The sequence below is a fragment of the Arvicanthis niloticus genome, chromosome 28 (genome assembly GCF_011762505.2).
Source record: "Arvicanthis niloticus isolate mArvNil1 chromosome 28, mArvNil1.pat.X, whole genome shotgun sequence".
NCBI lineage: Eukaryota > Metazoa > Chordata > Mammalia > Rodentia > Muridae > Arvicanthis > Arvicanthis niloticus.
This window is the reverse complement of record NC_133436.1, coordinates 23,770,662-23,793,471: the sequence shown is the minus strand read 5'-3', so window position 1 is coordinate 23,793,471 and position 22,810 is coordinate 23,770,662. Positions and strand designations below refer to the sequence as shown.

At 36.7% G+C, this 22,810-nt stretch overlaps 1 pseudogene; it reads right to left on the bottom strand.

Annotated features, from left to right (window-relative positions):
• Positions 1 to 614: 614 nt before the first annotated feature.
• On the bottom strand, positions 615 to 14,287 carry LOC143439934 (polypyrimidine tract-binding protein 1 pseudogene; annotated as a pseudogene).
• Between the last annotated feature and the right edge of the window lie 8,523 nt (positions 14,288 to 22,810).

Below are 22,810 nucleotides of genomic sequence, written 5' to 3'. Positions count from 1 at the left end.
AGAAGCTTAGAGTACACACATACAATTGTATCACTGCTGTAAAAAGTTACTCAAAACTATATCTCTTGCATATAAATGGAAAAGATTATGGTATTTGGTCATGTAGAAATATTGCCAGGCACAGGTGTCTGTGACCACACGCAATAGAATTTAAAGGTCACATGAGGCTCGGCAGCTGAGGATAGCCTGGGCCCTCTGGGCTGGCCAGGGACATGAGGCCCCAGCTCTTACACAGCATTGGGGAGCCTACATATATGCCACCTGGCTCACCTGCAGGTCTAGAGACAACTGGTGGCCTTAGAGGCTGCATGTGCAGCTATGAGGCTCACGGGTTTGTAAGGCACAGAAAGGCTGCATTCAGGGCCTCATGCCTGTGCCCCTCGAGGCATGGTGCTGAAACTGACTGGGCCTCTGTGGTGCAAGCCATTTCCTGCCAAGGCAAAGTGGGCTAGATATAATAATAATAATAATAATAATAATAATAATAATAATAATAATAACAGGTAAACTAATTTTTCTTTAAAAAATTAAAAGTTCTGGTATGTAAGTTCACTTCAGCTGCTTTATAAAGTGACTTTTCTGGAATGGTGGAAGCTGTTGCAGCCCACAGGCACCTAGATGGTAGACTTGGAAAAGGACACTCGTAGGTGGTGGTTGATCAGGTCATGGTTGTGCAGTACAATCAGCGCCTGCACTGCCTCCTCCACAGAGCCATCTTGCAGTCCTTCTGGAAGAACTTGAAGCCTTTGACCACACCACCATTGCTGGAGAAGAAGCTCTTGTTATCTTCTACCACAGAAGGCAGGATGTTGGAATGGTGCAGGGTAGCTGAGGGTGGTGCAGTGGTGAGCTGCATAATCCTTGGTCAATCCCTGGTCCTCCTGTCCCTCATGAGGCAGTTGCACACTCTGATGCTTTGACAATGTGGTGTGCACCAACTTCCCATGCCACGTTGGCTCACAGCCAGTTGGACCAGGCTGCCGTCTGCCAACCGCAGAAGCGCATTCTCCTTATTGAACAGGATCTTCACCTTCTGCACATCATTGTAAATGCCAAAGAGAATAAAGAGGCTTTGGGGTGTGACTCTCTCAGGGTTCAGGTTGCTGACCAAAAGGACTGAATTCCCAGCACTTGTGAGCCCTGGGATGGCAGTGTGCCAGCTGCAGCAGCACCAGCAACAACAGACGGTATGGCCAGGGGAAGGAGGGTTCCATGTGCATTAGGGACAGAGTGGCCCTGCGGCCTAAGGGATGGCAAAGATGGGAGGGAACCCAGCTCCTGCATACAGAGAGGCTGACATTTCGCTGAGAGCATCAAAGTCTGCTGCCATGGTCTAGTCCAGTAAAGCCTGGCTATCTCCAGAGGGCAGGGCAAGCGGACTGGAATCTGCTCTTGTCATTGTTGTATTTGACGTTGAGACTGGTGAGCTTGGAGAAGTCAATGCGCAGCATGCAGCAGGCATTGTAGATGTTCTGGCCATCCAGGGACAGCTTGGTGTGCTGGGCACTCACAGGGTCAGCATATTGCAGCAGCGCTTGGAACTGGTTTTTCTTGGTAAATGTAATGATTTTTGGGACTGTGTCAAACTCAAAGAAGATCTGGTGTATCACATCCATGGTCACTGGGTAGAAAAGGTTTTCCTCAATGATCTTGACCACTGGCCTCTGGCCTACCATTGCCATTCCTGCAACCACAGCAACAGCTGAGGCTACTGCCTCCACTACATCCCCTCGGGTCTCCTTTGGGTGCCAAGGACAGCATTGTCCCAGACATAGCAGTCATTACTAAATGGGGATCCTACAAGCTCTTCTCCATGTGTGTCAGCAACTGCCCCTTCATCATAAGCAGCTCAGCAGCCAATGGAAACAATAGCAAGAAGTTCAAAAGTGACAACAGGAGCACAGGAGTTCCTTCCAGAGTCACCCATGTTCACTAGCTACCCAGTGATGTCACTGAAGGTGAGGTCATCTCCCTGGAGCTGCCCTTTGGGGAGGTTACCGACCTCCTTATACTGAACCTGGGAAGAACCAGGCCTTCATTATTTATTAATGCATTGAAATGTGATATTTTTAGCCAATATATTTGAAAAAGAAAACACTCTAATATGGGTTTTGTTGAAGTTCAGTCTGTGGCTATATATTGTAATGCTAAATTCTTTACTTAAAGGTTTAGTTGCCTACCAAAGAATTCTCACATTACCAGTTTTTGTTGGACAAACTTTGTTCTTTAATTTAAAACTATTGTTTAAATAAAGATGTTACAGCTAATTACTGGAGGAATTAGAAGTAAGGTGTGTTTTGTTACTTTGTTGGAGGTTGCAGAGAGAGAGAGAGAGAGAGAGAGAGAGAGAGAGAGAGAGAGAGAGAGAAGTAAAGACATGGGAGAGAGGAAAAAGCCACCATGAGAAGAGATGAACCACAAGCACATGACCAAGAGAAACAATTATTTGTGGAAGCCACTGTAGAGGTAGCCAGGACAGCAGTTAGAAAAGTAGTTTAGGGGTGACCCCCCAGTACTTGTCAAAGCCAAGTAAAGTAACCATAGACTTAGTCTCATTCATTTGTAAGCTAGACAGGGATAAGTTTAAATTGCTTCAGCTACATAGTTTGATTCATCAAAAAATAAAAAGCATGGGGGATTTGATTTGAGATTCTTAACCAAAGAAACCATGGTTTCTCTAGTAGAAATTACACTTAACTAGAAATTAATATGCTACACAGAGAAGTCCTAAAAGAGACCTAGAAAAAGGAGTCACCCATGTCACAGGGGTTTTTAAATGGTTGAGAAAGCACATGACCATAATTTGCTATAACAAAATACTTTTTATTTGTACTAAATTTAGTCAACTTCTTTGTATTTAAATGTCATTTTTCACTCTTAGTAAACTGTTCCTGTCAGTTTACTGCAAATGAGAGAACAATATCAATTAAAAACTAAATTATGTTGAAGAAACATTCTTCTGTTGTAATTATAATAGCAATATTAAAATTAACTGGAGTTGTTTTGTGTTCAATAACAAAGTAGATATTTAACTAGAGAAGAAAATAGCCCTCAATATCTTGTAATATGTCATAGTCTTATAATTATAGTCCAGAGATGCTGTACAAAATGATTGCTTTGCCTAAAAACAATAAATGAAAATTATCCAACCAATACCATTTTGTACAGTAGTTTATAAAAATGACTTTCAGATACTGTCAAATAGTTCTTTCCAGCACAGAACAGAGCTATTGCTAAGACAAACAATGTCCACTAGTAATGCATTCAATTTGAACAAATCGATTGAGTGAGTATAAACAAATGTGATTTTTATTCATATCCTTAGAGACCTTGGCTTTGAATTATGATTGTACACTTAAGTGCTTTGTTTACACTGTCTAGCAAAAAGTACCATTTAGGCACAAGGACAAGTTTAGGCACAGTAAAATAAAATGCAGTGTTCAATGAGTTTACATGCAACTGAACATGTACGGTCATGACTAAGAAATTCTAAGGGGTCATTCAACTCAAAAAGTTGACATATTTGCCACAAATTACTAATGTAGGTAATTGTTGGTTTTGGAGATGACTATATTAGCCACTTATTACAATTATCATGCATAATATTCATGGGGAAACACATGACTCTGTGCTATTATTCTGCTATGCCTTTAACAAGCACTGCATAAAATCTGAGCAATTTTTCTATACTATGCTTCTAGGGGGTAGGGAGATAGCTCAGTAAGTAAAGAGTTTGCTGCACCAGCATGAGAACCTTACTTTGACTCATTAGCAGCCCTGTAAAATGCTGGGTGTGATGGCATGCACCTGCAACACCAGTGCTGGGGAGAAGAAATCGGGAGCTCCCAGGAACAGAAAGTCTAGCCCATGACCTCTGAGGTTAATGAAAAATCCTATCTTTTAAAAATACGATGGAGAATGATAAAGGAAGATATAAAGCACAGACTTTGTCCTAAGGTCACACACAAACACAGGCATACATTATGTTCATACACATATGTGCACATACATGTATATAGTCACACTCAAAAATGCAACTATAAACATATTTTTAAAAAACCCAATGTCTTTTTCTATGAAACTTCAATCTCTAATTTCACCAATTATCACTTTCTCTAAGGCTATTGAAAATCTTTCAATATAACAAAATTGTAGATTTTTTAAAAAGACTTCGGCATTTGGTTCATAGGAATAGTCAAAAGGTGCTTGTACATGAGGCTATGGAGACAGACGCATCCCCAGTATGTCTTAGGAAATTCCACAACAATAGGGAGAAAACCAAAGATGAAATTAAATCCCTGTGTTTCATCGCTGTAAATGTATGGTGATGCCAGTTTAATACAAAAATCTGAAGATCCTCCAAGTATTATTTTCAAATTCAGACTTAGCAAAGGGAAAAGACAATTATATGTCAGAGCTGTCACTTGTCCAAGATCAGAAAGTTGAGAATATTTCTGTACAGAAATCTGCACATCCCAGACACGAGAGAATGTCTTTTCAAAGTGCTGAATCTAAAAGCAGTTATTAGATTTTTATATATATAAAAAAAAGATAAAAGAGAATCTGTCTGAAAAAAACAGTGAGTCAAACATCCTTCAAAAGACAGCTTTATCAAAAGCCAATAGACAGCATGTGTGGCATGTGAGCAATAGAGCCTTAATCTAGCCTAGGGCAAGCAAAGCCTGGCCTAAATTTTAAGGTCCACAGTGAAGAGTAGGAAGGGGGAAGTCTTTTGTGATAAGGAAATAGGTGAAAGATCAAGTGACATGCCCAAAAAATACTAAGAGTCACCATTTTCTTGTATTTTGGGTGGAGACAGGTTCTTTAAAAGTCCAAAGAATATTTTCATATAAGTAGTATCTGGAAGAAAGACAGAACTACTTAGCATGTGATGTGATACTGGTCACTAGTCCTTATAGACTTTCTCCTCTTAATGTTTAGCTGTCTGTTTCCCAAGATGGGATGGGTTGGGATAGAAGGAGCTAGATTTCCTTTTTATGTAATCTGGCAGAAACACAGCCTGGTCCAAAAGCTAGAGGTATAGGCTGTTCATTGTAATTGGTTCAATGTGAAAACATTGGTATAATAGGATGGAAAGTTAGAAACTGGTTCTCCTACTTGCTTAATGAAGCACTCCACTTTTAATGAAGCAGATGAACAGAAAGATAAATGTAGGCTATTCAGATAGAAGAAAAACTAATGAAGAGATGGGCAGGTAGAAGGACCGGTATAACAAGAAGAAAAGAAGGAAAAACTAGAATTTTCAGAACAAAACTATGAGTATAAATTAATAAATACCATTTATTGATGTTTAGTAAAGTAACTCTACATTGAGAACCCTTAACAAACATGAAGATCACTTAGAAACAGTTTTCTACCTATCAAGATTCCAAGTGCTTGCTTAATTAAGATTTGGTACAACTGGATATCCACATGTAGAAGAATGAAACAAGATTCTTGTCTCTCACTTTGCACAAAATTCAACTCTGCATAAAAAAGGATGTGACCGTAAGAGCAGGTACTTTAAAAGTGCTAAGTGAAAGTTATAGAGAACACAGTACACAAACACTGTCTGAATAGGATCCTAGTACTAGCACAGGTTATAAACCAAACAGTTGGCAAATGGGATCTCATGAACCTAAAAGGCATCTTTTCAACAAAGGATACCACCAGGCAGGTGAAGATGAAGCCCACAGAGTGGAAGAGGATCTGTTCCAGCTATATATCCAAAGAAATGTAATATCTAGATTACACAAAGAATTCAGTAAACTATACATGAAGAAGAAAAACTTCAAAAGATAGCCCATTGATCTGAACAGAGAGTTCTGAGAAGAGGAAAAACAAATGGCTAAGAAACACTAAAAACCGTTCAACACTCTTAGCTATGAGACAAATGCAAATTAAAACTATATTGAGATTCTTACTCAAGTCGGAATAGTTAACATCAAGGAATTAAATGGCAACAGATGCTGGTGATGTTAAAGAGAAAGAAGAAATCTTATTCATTGCATTATATATTGGGCGTATAAACTAATGTAGCCATTGCACAAATCAGTGTGAAGGTTCCCACATTAAAAAAAAATAGGAGTAACATTACCATTCTATTCAGCTCCTGGGTGCATATACAAAGGATGCTATGCTCTGCGTAGAGATACACTATTCACAATATATAGGAAACAGATTCAATCTAAATTGGCATTGATTGATGAATTAATAATAAAAATGTGCTACATATACAAAATGGAATTTAATTCTCTTGTAATTAAAAGTGATTTTTTCTGGTAAATGCATAATTATAAGAACAAAAAAAAATCTGAGTGAGGTAATACAAACTGAGAAAAACAGATCATATATTCTGTTTCATGTGTGGGTCCTTGTTTCAAAACTTTAGAGTTATGTTATTAGCATTAAATACTGAAAGGAATGGCAAATAGGGTATTAGGATAAGGGTCTCCTTTAAAGGGAAAAAAACATATAGGTGATATAAAAACATAGAGGGGCAATTTGAGATTAAAGAATTTGAAGCAAAAATGGGATTGGGTAAGGGTTAACCCAAAGGATTCATGGAAAAGCCCACTGGAAACTTCTTTGCAAGAAAAATAAAAAATTAAGTTGAGAAAAAAAGAGACTTTAAATGAAGATATCTTCCATGTCTGGATAATGCTGCTGTTTAAAGCAAAGTTTCACTGAGCAAAATCCACAGCAATATATATATATATATATATATATATATATATATATATATATATATATATATATGTATATATGATATCTCCTTATGAATTGTTTTTCAGAGAAGTCCCAGAAGTTTCCAAAACTACACACACTCTGGGCAACCTTCTTGGTTGCCTTCCAGAACCAATTGGCAAGATTCTCTTGCTGAAAATGTATAGAGAAATCACTTTGTAAACTTCTTTGATACTAGGTTCCTGGGTGCTACAAAGTGTTATAAGGCTCTCAAGGAAGAAAAAGTATCAATGATCTTACTCTGCTGTGAACCATATGAGCTACAATACTACCAGGCTAGATACGTACAAACTGACCAATAGTAGTAAAACTTTTGTGGAGTTTTGCTTGCTCTCTGATGGCATTACACACACACACACACACACACACACATCAAGTATGGAACTGTCAGCTTGGTCAAAAATCCATGATGAACTCAAGAATAAGCTCTGGAGAAAACTTACTATTTTTGTTTACTTACACTGTTACAGCATCATGCTACCTTCTAAATATTTATATTTGTTTCCATAGGTAAGTGCTACTCTCAGTCTACATAAAACTGCTTTTTGCAAAAAATGTATGTTAATACAGACTCTTGGCTGTTCAAGGTGACAATAACTGATAGCTGGGTGTTTAGTCCTAGACAGAACTAGGATCACTGAAGTAGAGAGGGCAGAAAGAATACAGAAGTTAGAAGACAATGTCAGGGACCTGTAGTCTGGGGACTGTAGAGCCACTGCAATCAAGACCTCACAGGGACCATGATGGCGGCAAAGGTACTACACAAGACTGTTCACCAATCCCAGATTCACAAATTGTGGAATGGTTCCAAGTCCCTAGCACTCGCTGCAAAACTGTTGTCTACTGATGGATTCAGGGGAAAGGGGAAGCCACTGTATTTGTTTTTTTTTTTTTTCCTACTGAGGTGCACAGCAGCTTCTAAGGTGAAATCCTAACTCCACAGACATGCAGATTATTCTGTTTAAGCACAGGAAGTAGGTGACATAGTAATAGCGCCGAGTGGAGGTTTATAGTAATCAATATTCCACTTATGTATATATGAAATCTTCAAAGAAACAATCAATAAAACAGTAATCTCATCTGTATTTTGGGGATGCTTATTCTATTCAGATATTCATATGATTTAAATTCTGTGACATAAAATATAGTTATATATAGATACTAAGGTTTATTTCTATGATGCAAATGTCAACAAACACTTTTCTCTAAGAACCATATCATAACTATTTGACTTTCCTCTCTTAGAAAAAAATATGAAAGCCTATTAGTCTGGTTGTACATTTTCTGTCTCATTTTCTGAAAATTTACATGACACAGAGACAGCAAATTTCAAAAATAGTTTTTAATTCAGATTGTATCTATAGGCAAAGATACATGAATTTTATGTATTTTTCTGTTGTGAATTACATTTGGTTTTTTTTATAAAGTATTATTCATTTTGGCTTTTTTTTTAAACCACTTAAGAATGTGAAAGACCATTCTTGTCTCCCTGGCAACATGAAAGGTGGCCTCAGGTTGTACTTTGCTGATTTTGGCTCTCAGGCAAAGTCAGGAACTCCATTTAACACAACCTGTTATTGACGGGAAACTGCAATTTCAGTAGAGAAATGTATCAATGTAAAAGAATAGCACGTACAGAGAGTAGCTACCATAGGCATGTTTGAGAGTAAGTGTACAAGGTACCTCCCCTGATAATATAAGTTTATTAATGTCAATGAGTCATCAATTCAAGCAAAACAATTCCTGCTGTAAAGCATAATGGCTTAACATTTGATTCCATTACTGTTCAGAAAATATGGGCAATAGCAAAGTACTCAAATATAATTAGTATTTCAAGGTATAGTAAGTTGCCACTAAAATTCTAATTTTTAATCTTTTGATGCAAAATGCATGGAAAAAAATCACCAAAACGTGCTTTTGAATTTAGCAGCTGTCATAATTTGTGGAGGTAATTTTGAATCTGAGACAGAATTTATAAAGAAGATAAATTCAAATACGTAAATTATCGTAATCATATATTGTATGACATTTAGTTTAATGTCATGGTGATATATTCAGCAAGATCAGATACCACATTAAAACTTTAAAATATCGTGGTATGTATATAAGTTTCTTTAAGCAAATTATACTTTGTTTCATTTCTATGCTTGACTGAGCTGCAAGGCTTGGATCAGTAAAATAATGACATAATAATGCATTTAATTAAATATTAGATTTTATTTTATTGTAGTTCTCAACAATAAATTAAGTTTTCTCTGGGAAAATGCACAAACAGATTAAGCCTGAATTTATCTGTTTCATTTTCTTCCAACATTGAGAATTAAGATCAATTCTTTATTCACATTTAATGATCTCAGAAAGCATAACTGAGTTTTGGTGAAGCAAATACTAATCCAAATGACTACATTTGTAATCAGTTCACTTCACATGTTTAGCCCTGCTTCACATCCAAATAAATATACTCCATAAGCATTGTTCATCATCTTTGGAAATTAATTTCCATCATGCTGAGAAGCATCCAGAGACTACAGCTCAATGAATAATCACAGGAGAGACATATTCAGCTTCACAACTCCAAAAGAACTGAAATACTTAACAACAAGCCCTTGCTTCATGGTAGCTTTCACAGAAGTTAGCAAATCCCAACTTTTTCTTAACTATGGCTTTTACTGCTGGTAAAGCATGTATCATTTCAGAACACAGTGCATTCCTGACTTCTACATCACAGGATAACTGTAGATTCTAAATCTACAATTTTTTCATCTGCTGCCCAAATAAATTAAAACCATTTTTACACAATTAAAAATAACTACTTAAGAACATATTACAGAATATCTATTATCTCAGTATAAATAATCACTGCCCTAAAATTAATACCTAATGTCATTAGCTAATTCAGAATTGTATGCTAAGCATGTCCTTACATCTTCTTGCAAATTTCTTTTAATATTCACACTCATTTTATGTATATATCATGACCTAATTTTGTAAATAAAGAGCTTGAGGAAAGGCTAAGGGATTTTTCTTCCAAGGTCCTGTAGATGTTAGGTGGCCCATACTAAACTTGGAACCAGGTCTTATCCGAGAAGTCTCTGTCCTTATGTGGTATTTTAAAATGTATTTGCATACAATATCTTTTAAATCACTAAGTCATAGCCATTATTCATTACCCTCTACAAAAATTCACAACATGCCAATGACAAAGATATGATTGGATCTCAGACAATAAATAGTAAATGTGTGTCATTGCTCAGAAAATGAATTTTGGAGGATTGAAGGCCCTGCCTATAGCACTGTGTTGCCAATCAGAATTTTCAGTAGCACGTAGAAGTTAAATCCCACAAAGAAGAAAACATGTAATAAGAATGATGACAGATGACATTGAAATGTAAGGCACATGTACTAAGAATCAATAATGTCAATAAATATCTCTCATTTATTATCCACTGATAATACCAGCCAATATGCCATAAACTGACTGTTTCTTCCACTCATTGGATCTGTATTTTTTGGACAGAGTTCAAACAGAATCCACTAAACAGCATTGAAAAGACAACAATAGAAAATGGACAGCAGTCCTTTGGTCATTTTTGCTGGGGCAGACGCCTAGCTGGTCTGCTCCTGTGAAGACACCATATCCTGACACATACTAGAGGAACCACCGTACTCAGAGCAGCACATAAGACCCCTCACCCACAACCCAATGCTCAGAGATGCATCTGGGAGCCCAAGGCACTAAGGATACATCACCTACCAAAACACTGCCCTCCTGAATATCACTCCCCTTCTGCCCCTCACTTGGTTCTTTTTACTGGGGCTGACACCTAGATGGTCTGCTCCCATGCTGACACAATACACTTTCTAGAGAAACCACTGCACTCAAAGCAACAGACAATCTGCTGTACTCAAAGCAGTTGAGGAAGCTGGAATCCCAGGGGCTCTAACAAGCCCAGGATCATAGGATTACAGGATCCCAAAGGCAGCCTGAGTCCCAGGAGCTCTTTCACCCAGGATCTCAGGATCACGTGATCACAGAGACAGCTGGATTATGAAGAGTTATAACACAACCAGGACAACAGGAGAGACAAGCTCCAGTCAGAGACAGTGAGTGCTGCAGGTAGTACTAGAGATAAACAGATGGCTAAAGGCAGGCACAAGAACATAAGCAACAAAAACCAAGGTAACCTGGCATCAACAGAACCCAGTTCTCCCACCATAGCAAGTCCTGAATACTCCGTGGCACAGGAAAAGCAAGATTCAGATGTAAAATCACTTTTCATGTTGATGATGGAAGAATTTTAAAAGGACATAAATAACTTACTTAAAGAAATATAGGAGGGCACAGGTAAACAGGTAGAAGCCCTTAAAGAGGAAACACAAAACTTCCTTAAATAATTACAAGAAAACACAATCAAACAGGTGAAGGAATTAAACAAAGCCATCCAGGAAATAAAGATGAAAGTAGAAACAATAAAGAAATCACAAAGGGAGACTGCCCAGGAGATAGAAAACCTAGGAAAGAGATCAGGAATCAAAGCATCACCAACAGAATACAAGAGATAAAAGAGAGAATCTCAGGTGCAGAAGATACCATGAAAAACATTGACACAACTGTCAAAGAAAATGCAAAATGCAAAAAGCTACTAACCCAAAGCATAGCATTACCTGAGGACCCAGCTATACCACTCCTGGTTATATACCCAAAAGATGCCCCAACATATAACAAGGACACATGCTTCACTATGTTCATAGCAGCCTTATTTATATTTTCTTGGTTGTGAGCCTAGCCTTTAACGGCTGAGCCATCTCTCCAGCCCAGCCTTATTTATAATAGCCAGAAGCTAGAAAGAACACAGATGTCCTTCAACAGAGGAAATGATTTTTAAAAAAATGTGGTACATTTACAATGGAATATTACTCAGCTATTAAAAAACAATGAATTAATGAAATTTTTAGGCAAATGGATGAAACTAGAAAATATAATCCTGAGTGAGGTAATCCAATCACATAAGAACACACATGGTAGGTACTCACTGATAGGTGAATATTAGCCCAAAAGTTCCCAGTATCCAAATACAACTCACAGACCACATGAAGCTCAAGAACAGCCAAAGTGTGGCTGCTTAGGTCGTTCTAAGAAAGAGTAACAAAATACTTACAGGAGCAAATATGATGTGTGGAGCAGAGACTGGAGGAGGGACTGTCCAGAGAGTCCCTGACCTGGGGATCCATTCCAGATTCAATCACCAAATGCAAACACTTGTGAAAGTTGAGAAGAGCATGCTGATAGGAGCTAGATATACCTTTCCCCAGAGAGGATCTCCCAGAGACTGACATGCAGAGTTGAATGCTTGCAGCTAACCATTGAATTGATTATTGGGTCCCCAATGGAGGAGTTAGAGAGAAGACTGAAGGCATTGAAGGGGCTTGAGGCCCCATGTGGAAAGTGACAATACCAACCAACCAGAGCTCCCAGGGTCTAAACAACCTGGGAACACACATGGGGGACCCATGGCTTCAGCTGTATTTGTAGTAGAGGATGCCCTTGTTGGACATCAGTGGTCCCTTGAAGGCTGGATGCTCCAGTGAGGAAGAATTTGAGGATGGAGAGGTGGGAGTGAGTGGATAGGTGGGAGCACACACTCATAGAATTAGGAGGTCAGAGGATGGGATAAGGGATTTTTGAGGGGGAAATGTGGAAAGGTGATAACATCTAAAATGTAGATGATAAAGTATCCAACATTTAAAAAACCAAACAAAAAGAAAAAGAAAAAGAAGAAGAAGAAGAAGAAGAAGAAGAAGAAGAAGAAGAAGAAGAAGAAGAAGAAGAAGAAGAAGAAGAAGAAGAAGATAATGGAGCAGGCTATCACAGTCGAGCATTTGAGACTTTTTGGCAGCAATTTAATAATACCTGTATTACTGGGATTCCTTATAATTGTCAAGTACAACGAACTGTGGAAGAAGTCCATAGAACTGTAAAACAATATCTTCATAAAATAAAAAAGGGGGAGGTATATTCCTGTACACCACAAATTTATTTAAATATTTAAAAAATATTTTTAAATATTTTTAAAATTTAAAATTTTAATATTTTAAAATTTTAATTTTTTTAAATATTTAAATATTTTTTTAAAAAAATATTTTGGACACCAAGGAACTCTCTGCTGAGTGTATATGGCACTCTGCAACTAGGCATACTTATGTATACACGAAAGGCAAGGATCTACTTACTGGCATATGGCATGATCCCAATCAGGTATTTAATATGGGGAAGAGGGCATGTTTGTGTAATTTCTGCAGGATGCTGAAGGAGCATGGTGGCTGAAAGAGCAATGGGTGAGACATGTTGATGCCAAGACAAAGAATGATGCTGACCTGTAAGCTTGCTGAGTATACTGACAATGGTGACTGGGAGGCTGTACTGAACATATGATCCCGCCCTACCTTTGCTCATCTACTTCGTGGATAAAGCTGCCTCCTCAAGTTTTTATACCATGTGGAACAAAGAATCAAAAAGAGAAGTTATAATGACTCTTGTATTTTTCTTAAATGTAACCAGTTATTAGGACTCAATCATGTACTGGTCTAAAAATCAATCCAATATTGGAAATAGCAGTTTTCATTTGGAAAACTGTCTCTGGACATTTTCAGAGGCATATTTGGAAGTTAGCTGTAGTTCTCTATGATGTTATGTTAGCGAGAGATAAATTTGGGGCAGGATCTGGATTTCAAACAAGTGTTAGTACATGTGTTAAGGCTCTTTTAATTGTCAAGTTAAAGTTACTTTTGTTTCTTCTACAGTATTTAACGTATGTTGCATTGATTGTACACTTTTAAGTGTGTTAGTGTGTTGAAATCCAGCATGTCAGTTATAGATGTCTATCAACTAGCTTTTGTTTTATTGCCTTGAGTATCACAGAATCTTGTTCTTCCAAAAAAAAAAAAAAGTTTTCAAGTACTGAAAGCTTTAAGCAGAAGCAAGAGGGTAGTGATTATTGCTTATCAAGCAATAATCAAGTGGGCTTGATTATTGCTGGTATAACAGCTTTAATTACATTAACTGCTAGCACCACTGTTTCAGCAATTGCTTTGACACAAGAAGTTAAGACAGCTACTTTTGTTAGTCATTTAGCCAAAAATGTTACTAATGTGTTGAATATACAAGAGGATTTAGATAGGCATTTGGAACAATGGATTGATGCTCTTTATTCTATTCAAATTATTGGAAGGAGATTCAGAGTTTAAGAGTAAGGAGCCATCTTGAGTGTTATGCCAAATACCATTGGATTCATGTTAGTTCTAAAACTTACAGTGGTAGTCATTATAATTAGGAAAAAGTCTAAAGACACGTAAAATGTATTTGGTATAATTCTAACACCTCTCTGAATGTTTTAAATTTGCATACTGAGCTTATGAATTTAATGAATGCTTCTCTGCTGAGCATTGATGTGACAGATACTACTGATAAAGTTACCCATGGCCTGAGGTCAATATTTCTATTTTGGTCAAGCTTCAATAATGGCACATAGAGCTTGATCATGCTAGCCCTTTTTGTCTTGGGAATACTTTTATTCCTGCCCATCATTTTAAAGCTTCTCTTTAACAATATCAACATACTGGCAGCCAAAGTACATGGCTTAAACCTAAAAATGGACCCCCAGACAAAGTTATTAAATTAACAGGCTGGCAAGCCAAGGGCAGATAAGATTCTGCACAGAGCCTTATCAACCTAAGACATAAGTGCATATTATTAATGCATATTCCATGATGGGTAAGGAAGGCATTCTTGTCAGAATGACCTAAAACAGGCTCAGTCTTTTGTATAAAATTATGCTGGGAGCCAAGACTTATCACCTTCCTGCCTGAGGGAAAATGCCAGTGTGTAAACAGCCTGATTTAAGGAAGACTTTATCACCTTCCTGCCTGGGAGAAAAAATTAGTCAAGATAAGCAACTTGAACCTAAAAATGTTTTATTGCCCTCTTACTTGTAAGAAAGTTTGAAATAAGTGGTTTGGGCTATGGAATCCTTGTGGGCGTAAAGAACTTAACAATTGCTGGATGGCCCTAGACCCTGACTGATTAGAAGACCCTCCTGCCTGCTTGCCTTTATAATGGTGGCCTGAGCAAATAAAGTTTGAGCACTCCATCAGACATTCAGACCTGTGCTTCTTCTTTGTATCTCTTGTCCCTTCATTCTTTACCGCCTTCCCTAGGGTCTGGCAAATCCCCTGCAGGCAGAGGCAAAATTAAAAAGAGAGAATTAAGAAGAGGCAGAGAGTTTTGGGGGCTGCTTGGCAAGAATCTGACATTGGCCAAGGACAAGGAAATGGGCTTCAGGCAGGAATCTGACATTAGGCTAGAGCAAAGAAGTAATTTCAGGCAGGAATCTAAATCTTAGGCTAGAACAAAGAAGTAGGCTTCAGACATGAAAATGACTTTGGGCTAGGACAGGGAATTAAGCTAAGATATTTTGGTTATCCTGATAAACCCTTAGAAACAGTGATCACAGGAGTGTTATCAGAACTTTGTTTATTGTCTTGATTGTTCCTTGACTATTTGCATCTATTGTATTGCTGTTTCCTCAACCTAGAACTCACCTTAATGCTTGCACATAATTAAAATGGTATAAAAGCGAAATGGAGGAGGGGGTATGGGATAGGGGTTTTCTAGGGAGGTTAAATTGGGAAAGGGGATGGCATCTGAAATGTAAATAAATAAAATATCAAAAAAAAAAAACAAGAGAGGAAAAGATAAAATAAAATAAGAAAGTGGATAGCAGATAGGAATAAAAAAAACCTAAAAATTGAAAACAAAACATGATGAATCTGCTAGTCTTATTTTTATATATTATTTCTATCTTTTTATTCAAGAAATGGTCATACTTGTTTGATGTTTTCAACATTCTTTGGTTTTTCACCTCCATGTGAGTTTGAGAATCTAATCACTTCTACAAAACCATCTGATAGAATGCCTACTGGAATTATATTAAATACATAGGTAATTTATGGCAAAGTTTAGCATGTTTTAAACAGGGTTGAATTTTTCTGATCTATGGCAAACTTTGCTGAATTTATTAATCTGAATATCATTGTTGATAGGTTATCTGATCTTAAATGTAGTTAGTCATTTATCTGATCTTAAATGTAGTTAGTCATTATCATTTTCTGCTTTGCTGAAAGCAGACAGGATTAACCTTCCTTTCTCCCCCAAATAATTTCCTTCTTTCCTGGTTGTACTAGTTAGTATGTTTAAATTGCCATAGTTACCTTCTGGCAGCATCACTGCACATCGTGTAAAGCATTACATAGTATTGCTATAGTATCATTTCTAGGTCTGTGGTCTGTCCTATATGCTATGCTTTCACATACTTGACTTCAGTAAATGTCATAACCCATATCATTTTGCTGTTGTTTAAGAAATTGAACTTGCAGAGGTGTAGACAATAAAAACATGTTTATGTTTGACATGGTTTTTTTTTTTTTGCCTGAATTCTTTATTTCACTATATAGTATGTTGTATTTCTCTTTTGTTTCATTTATTCTCTTTTCTGATGTCTTCATTAAATATTTCTTCCAAATAAGTTTATTGATAATGAGTGAGTACAGATTTTCTGTGTCTACAAAGGCAGCATTTCTCCCCTACTTAGGAAAATGTTTTGCCAGATTCACAGCCCTGCAGTGACAACTTTGTCATATTGTTATACCAAAGTTTGTTGGTTTTTGTCTTGTCATCTCTGTGCACTCCTTGTCTTTTATTTAATGTGTTTATTTTCTCTTCTTGTCTTGAATATTTCTCATTTACCTCTGGTCTTAAGAATTTGATAGTTTAGCTAAAGAGATGGCTCAGCTGTTAAAGGATACGCTCACAATCAAAACTATTAAGAATTTGATAGTTACACAATGAAGTAGTTCTCTTTATAATTTCTGTGGTTGAGATTTCCTCAGCTTCTTTGAACTGTGAAATTTTAGCAACTTTGATTTTTTCTGTCATTAGTTATTCAAATTTTATGGCTTCTCTCCTTCTCCTTCAATCATGTTAGCTACACATAATTGTGGTCTCAAGCACTTACCCAACAATTCCCTCATTTGTTCAATTTTTAATGGACAACTGATGTTGGATTTCATTACTGATTTTTTCTTCTATAATTTTCATTTTTTAAAAATTTTACACTTTGAACAGCAGGTGTTTGTTCTCATTGTTAAAGATTCAAGTTATCTCTTCTTTATAGTATCTTAAAGTTTTAACTTAACTGTCTTAATATATTGGTTAAAACTATATATTAATGTTAGATCTGTTACCACTGTCATCTCAGTCAGATCTTGGGTCATCTCAATGAGAACTGTTTCTAGAATGTTTTTTCATAGCATTGGTATGCCTGGCAATCCTGCCACAAATACTTTGTCATGTACTGGATATGTTTGTGTCTATGTGAATACTTTGGAGCTTTGACCTGAGGCACTACAGTGCTACTGAGATGACGTTTAATTTTGATGTGGAAAACAGGAAAGACAAACCCCTAATTTTTTTATCCAGCTACCACAGTATTACTCTTTCAGAATTTTCGACTCAATACTCTGTACATTGTGAATTTTCTAGTTAGGTTGATAGAAGTTGATGTTTGTCTTAGTTTGGGTCTGTATTGCTGCAAAGAAACACCATGACCAATACAACTCTAAAAAATTAAATTAATTGGGTCTGGCTTACAGGTTCAGAAGTTCAGTCCATTATCATCATGGCAGAAAGCATGGCAGCATGCACACAGGCATAATGCTAAAGAATCAGCTGGGAGTTCTGCCATCTTGACCCAAAGGCAGCCAAAAGGAGTCTTTCTTCCAGGCATCTAAGAAAATAGTCTCAAAACCAAAGTGACAAACTTCCTCCAACAAGGCCACACCTCCAAATAAGCCCACTCTGAGCCAAGCATATTCAAACCACCAGACTGTTCCTAGCTACTGTGTGCTAAGCATTTCTTCCGTAATTCTTCTAGTAGCTCTTACACAAACCTTAAGATTTCTCTCTTACTTATATTGGTCCAACACTGCCGAACATATGAGGATAAACAATTCTAAAGCCCACTTGGACCAGCCTTCTCCTCTTCAATGCCCAGTTCTGTTAGTTCAAGATGCCTTGAGCTTTATCTCTAGATCTGTGCCTTCAGGAGAACCATGGCACTGACTCAGGCTGCCTACCTCCACACCGAGGTCCAGAAACATTTAAGGCCATATTCTGGGACACTCAGGTCTATCTCATTGATTCCCCAAATTTTAATTATTACTGATTTGTGTTACAAAATTCTATGCCATATATGTCATTTTATCTTTTATGTGTAGATATATTTTCATTTTTTGTAATTTTTTTAGGTAAAGAAGTAGTCTGTTCCCTATGGTGTCGGTTGGAAGAAAAAAATCTTAGAAGACTGCTTTTACCAAGAAAGTGTATTCAGGTTGAAGAATTACAAGTAGACTCTTTAGAGATACTGCGAACATTTTTACAACAAAAATTACTTTGATTCATGTGTTCCAAATGTATAAGATTCTATGAAATTACATAATTACCTAAAACTTCCAGAATTTTGCTAGAACTGTTTTTTCCAACCTGATTCCTTGTCATTCTACAGTTTCAAAGAGCTTTTTTGCCTCACTGCTCAGTTTCTTTTTCTATGGCTGCTGATGTTTTCCACAGAGCTCTAGAGTTTCATATTCTGTCTAACTTACTCAACAAATGGCAAGTGAATAATTTTAAATACACTGTGTTCTAAGGACTACAGATGCCTGTCCTGATGGGAGTCAACAATCCAATGAATACTGATAGAAAACAACCCAGAATCCAAAAAAGTAAAGATCTAAAGTATGCAATATGTTAGCAGATCAATGTTTTCAGTGAAATACAGAATAGTGAGGGTATAGAGTGTTTTGAAGAAATTAACTTACTCCATTTACTGAAGGTTTTAAAAAATGTTGAAGTTATTCTCAATAGTTTCATACGCTGTATTTTATTAATAGTATCCTTTTGTCTTCCCTCTCTGAACTCCTCCCATATCTATTCTCTCCACATTCACCTCCTTACCCAACTTTGAGTGTTCTTATTTTTCCCTACTGAATCCCATTATGTTTCCCTCCTTCTCTTGAGTAGATAGAGTATCCTGAAATAGGGTGAACCAATCCGGGTCATGTTATTAAAGACAACTGATTCTCCCTTTTGATGTAATACTAATTTTCAAGAGTGACTCTGTTAGTGGTGGGACATTGCACCAACATTCCCTATTCCATGGTAGGATTTTGTGAAGTTTGAGCTAGGTCTTATGCATGCCATCACTTTTCTGTGAATTCCTATGTGTTACTTTCCAGTGTTTTATTTTGACTTTTTTTTTTGTTTCATTGTTGTTGTTTGTTTGTTTGTCTTTCATGTATCCCTCCACAGCCTGAACACAAACTGACTCCATAAACATTCTGTCTTTTCTCCCTGTGATGGGTTTACAGGCAGACCACACTTTGCTCTGGTTTTTCTATGCTGGCAATTAAACTCAGTTCTTTATGCACACCAGGTACACTTCACTCCATGCTCAGATCATGAAATGTATGGAGTTAAATGGAGTGTGTAAAAGTATCTTTTATTCAACAGATGTAATTGTCATCTTGGAGGCTTAACTGCTGAATAAGCTCACGTTTGTTTAGCTCTTTCTGAACTCTTGCAGGTTCGTTCAACTAAGTTGTTCTGGCTCAAACTCCTTTCCAAGTTGACTGATTTAATCTGGCTTCTCTTAGCCTCTCAATGAAGTGTTCTGCTTAGCCTCAGGCTAACTCAGAGAGTCTGTTCTAGTCTTCTGGCTCCTTCTAATTCTCTGGCTCATTCTGTCTTCAACCATGCCTCTCTTGTTCTCTTTGCTACCTGCCTGGGTAAAACTGCCATGATAAAATCTGCTTCTAAAACTGCCACCAACCACAGAAACTGCACTCAACTCTACTGCACTGACTCCACACTGACAAAAATGAACTCAACTGTATTAAAATCTGAACTGCACTGGTTATCTGTCTATCTATCTATCTATCTATCTATCTATCTATCTATCTCTTTCTGCACTTCTCTCAAGTACCCTTTTTTCCTGTCTCTTCTCATGAGAGTTAGAGGTATCCTATCTCTGACTCATTCTGTCAGATCTTTCTCTGATTCATCACTCTGTCTGCCCCTCATTAGGCATCACTTTCAAGTGATGCTTCTTCCTACAAACAAACCTTATCTTCTTTGTTAAGGATTAAAATTTTATATTAAAGGTCTGTCTATATTTCAGACAGATCTGTATTCTGGCTGGATCAAATCTTTGGATGTGATCCCTTGACTAAGCAGCCTTGTTGCTGGATGAAAATTGCTCTACGGGGCTGCTTACTGGAGACTTCATTGATAGGAAGAGATTTGGACATACCTTGTTTGGTTTCTGCCATCTTAGCATGAGCCAGAGTCATTTGAGTAAAAGTCCTCATAATTGGAAAAAAAACATGCTTTTATAGACTGTCTTCTAGGCAAATCTGTCAGTCATTTTCTTGGTTAATGATTGATTGTAAGATGGTCATCCCACCTGTGGGTACCCCATCCCCCAGCAGTTGGTCCTAAGTATACAAGAAAAAAAATGGAATGAGCCAGGATGAGCAAGATACTGTGCAGCATTTCTCCAAAGTTTCTGCTTCAGTTCCAGCTTTCAGATTCCATTTTGAGTTCCTGTCCTGATGTCCCTAGAGGGTGTGGTTTGAGCTTAGACTTGAGAGATGAAATAAACTTTTTCTTTTCCAAGTTGTTTTTGGCCAAAGGTTTTAATCACAGAATTAGAAAGCCTTACTAACACATCTGTAGCTCAAGATCAATACAGAGGCAAGGTCAGAAGTTAAAGTATACATAGTCACAGTTCCACACATAGTAATTTACTCCAAAGTGAACTTACCTAAAGACCATTTTCCTAGAGAGAGTAATTTCTTCTGAACACAGTGTTAGCATCTTTTTCTTTCTTAAAGCTTTTTTATTTCTCATTTGTTTACCTGGTATTCTTGCTCAGACCTCATTCACACTGAACTTCATCTTCTAAAAGTTGATATTGGCTCTAACAACAAGTTAAACTGTCTTAAAATTATCCCATAATCACATATATAGGAAAATTTAAGATAAAATTTAGTGAGGGATCACAAAATGTCTCAGTGGATGAAAGCATTTGCCACCATGCCTAACAATCTGAGTCTGACTCTGGAACTCATATCATAAGATAAAAGAACTGACTTCCACAAGTTGTCCCCTGAATGACATATGCGTGCACACATAAACATATATGCAAAAAATAAATGCATGTAAGGATTTAAAAGAAAATTTAACAAAAGCAGGAATGCATAGTTAGCTTTCCTAGGCAAAGTAAAACCAAAATTCAATGAAACCTAGCTTATTTTAAGATGTAGATATTTATACAATTAATATATGTCATTTAAAGAGGTATCATGAAGTATATCATATTATAACCAGTGATCTCAAGAAGTTAGAATTATCCACTAAGAGAAAGTCCATCCTGATTAAGTAAGCAATCAAGCACATATCCTCAGGATCTTTTGTTGAATGAAAAGATAAGCTCTATCCCAAGGGATTAGTTTGAAAAGGTAAAAAGTGAAGGTGATTTGTAGACCAGTGTCTAGGGATTTCCAATGCTGAAATCATGAATGACAGGGAACTAGGTATTTCTTTGGTCTTTTCTTTTTCTGTTATAAATATCTTAATGCATTTTTGTTGTTGATTTCTACTTAGTTGATTGGTTTTGTTGTTAGTTTTGTTTTATTTTTTTACATAGGGTCTTAGCTAATTGCCAAGGATGGTCTTGAACTTTTGATCCCCCAACTCTACCTCCTAAGTACTTACAGAAGACAGAGGCTTTTGCTGCAAGACAAAACATGCACTACCACTATTGAATTATATGCCACCATCACTTGAAATTAACTATTAAGGCTTGCGATGCAAACCTTCTAATTTAGCCACATTTTGAGCCCCAAATTAACTATTTTTCTTAACTATTATTGATGATGCCATTAAAATTACAGAAGTAAGCAATTCAGAATTAAACACTGTATAAATTAAATTATTTATTGTTTGTACTGCTTAATCTAATTACTGAAATGATTTAATGAAATTTGAGCTAAAGGAGGTTCCATAATGTTTGATCTTGCTAAATTTTTAGAATATTTGTAGTTAGTCTGTTTTTGTAGAAGAACAATCATATGGTCTAGTGTTCAATTTCATAGTTTTACTGAACAGGAATATGTTATAAACATAAAGCTCTATGTTTACATCTCAAAGTTCACCTGGGTCTCCCCAATAATCTACTAGTAGATTTTCAACCCTTTATGACCACCAAATGTTAAATAAATGTGAATAAATATGACAATTATTTTTCTTCAGTTTTGTTAAAACTTCCCTCAATGTTTTATTATTCGGTGCCTTCTGAATATCACTCCTCCTATATTTAGGATATTTTAATAATTTAGGAAATAATTAGATGCCTTATAATGCTACGGGACTACAGGTAAGAATAATTTAGAAACTTCTAGACTGAATTTTCTGCCACACAAAGCCTTCTTTTCTAAGCATAATTGGAAGTATGTTACTGCTCTATAACTCAGTAACAACGTTTTAAAACATATTTGCTTAACAAGGAGATATGTGAAAATTATTTTGACTCTTGCAGTAATGTGCAAATGTGAAAGAAAAATGCAGTTATCTTTCTTGTCATATTGGCTATTTTTAGTTTTCACAGATTCTATTAGAGTAGACCAAATTGGAATTTTACACTTTGCTAGAAACAGGTTCAGGAAACCCAGGGAAACATCCCGTTATTATCCTCACCAGCAATTAAAATTTCCAAACTTCAAGTTGATAAAATGGGAAGGGAGTCCAAGGAAATTAAAACATGCTAAATGAGAGACAGTATGATCCCCAGGTCAGATGCCAGCATTCATTCAGTGGGTTTCATTCATGCTGTCTCTGTCATTTTTTATAACTAATTCCACTTTAAAAGGTGCTCCCTTGAGCACCTTTTAT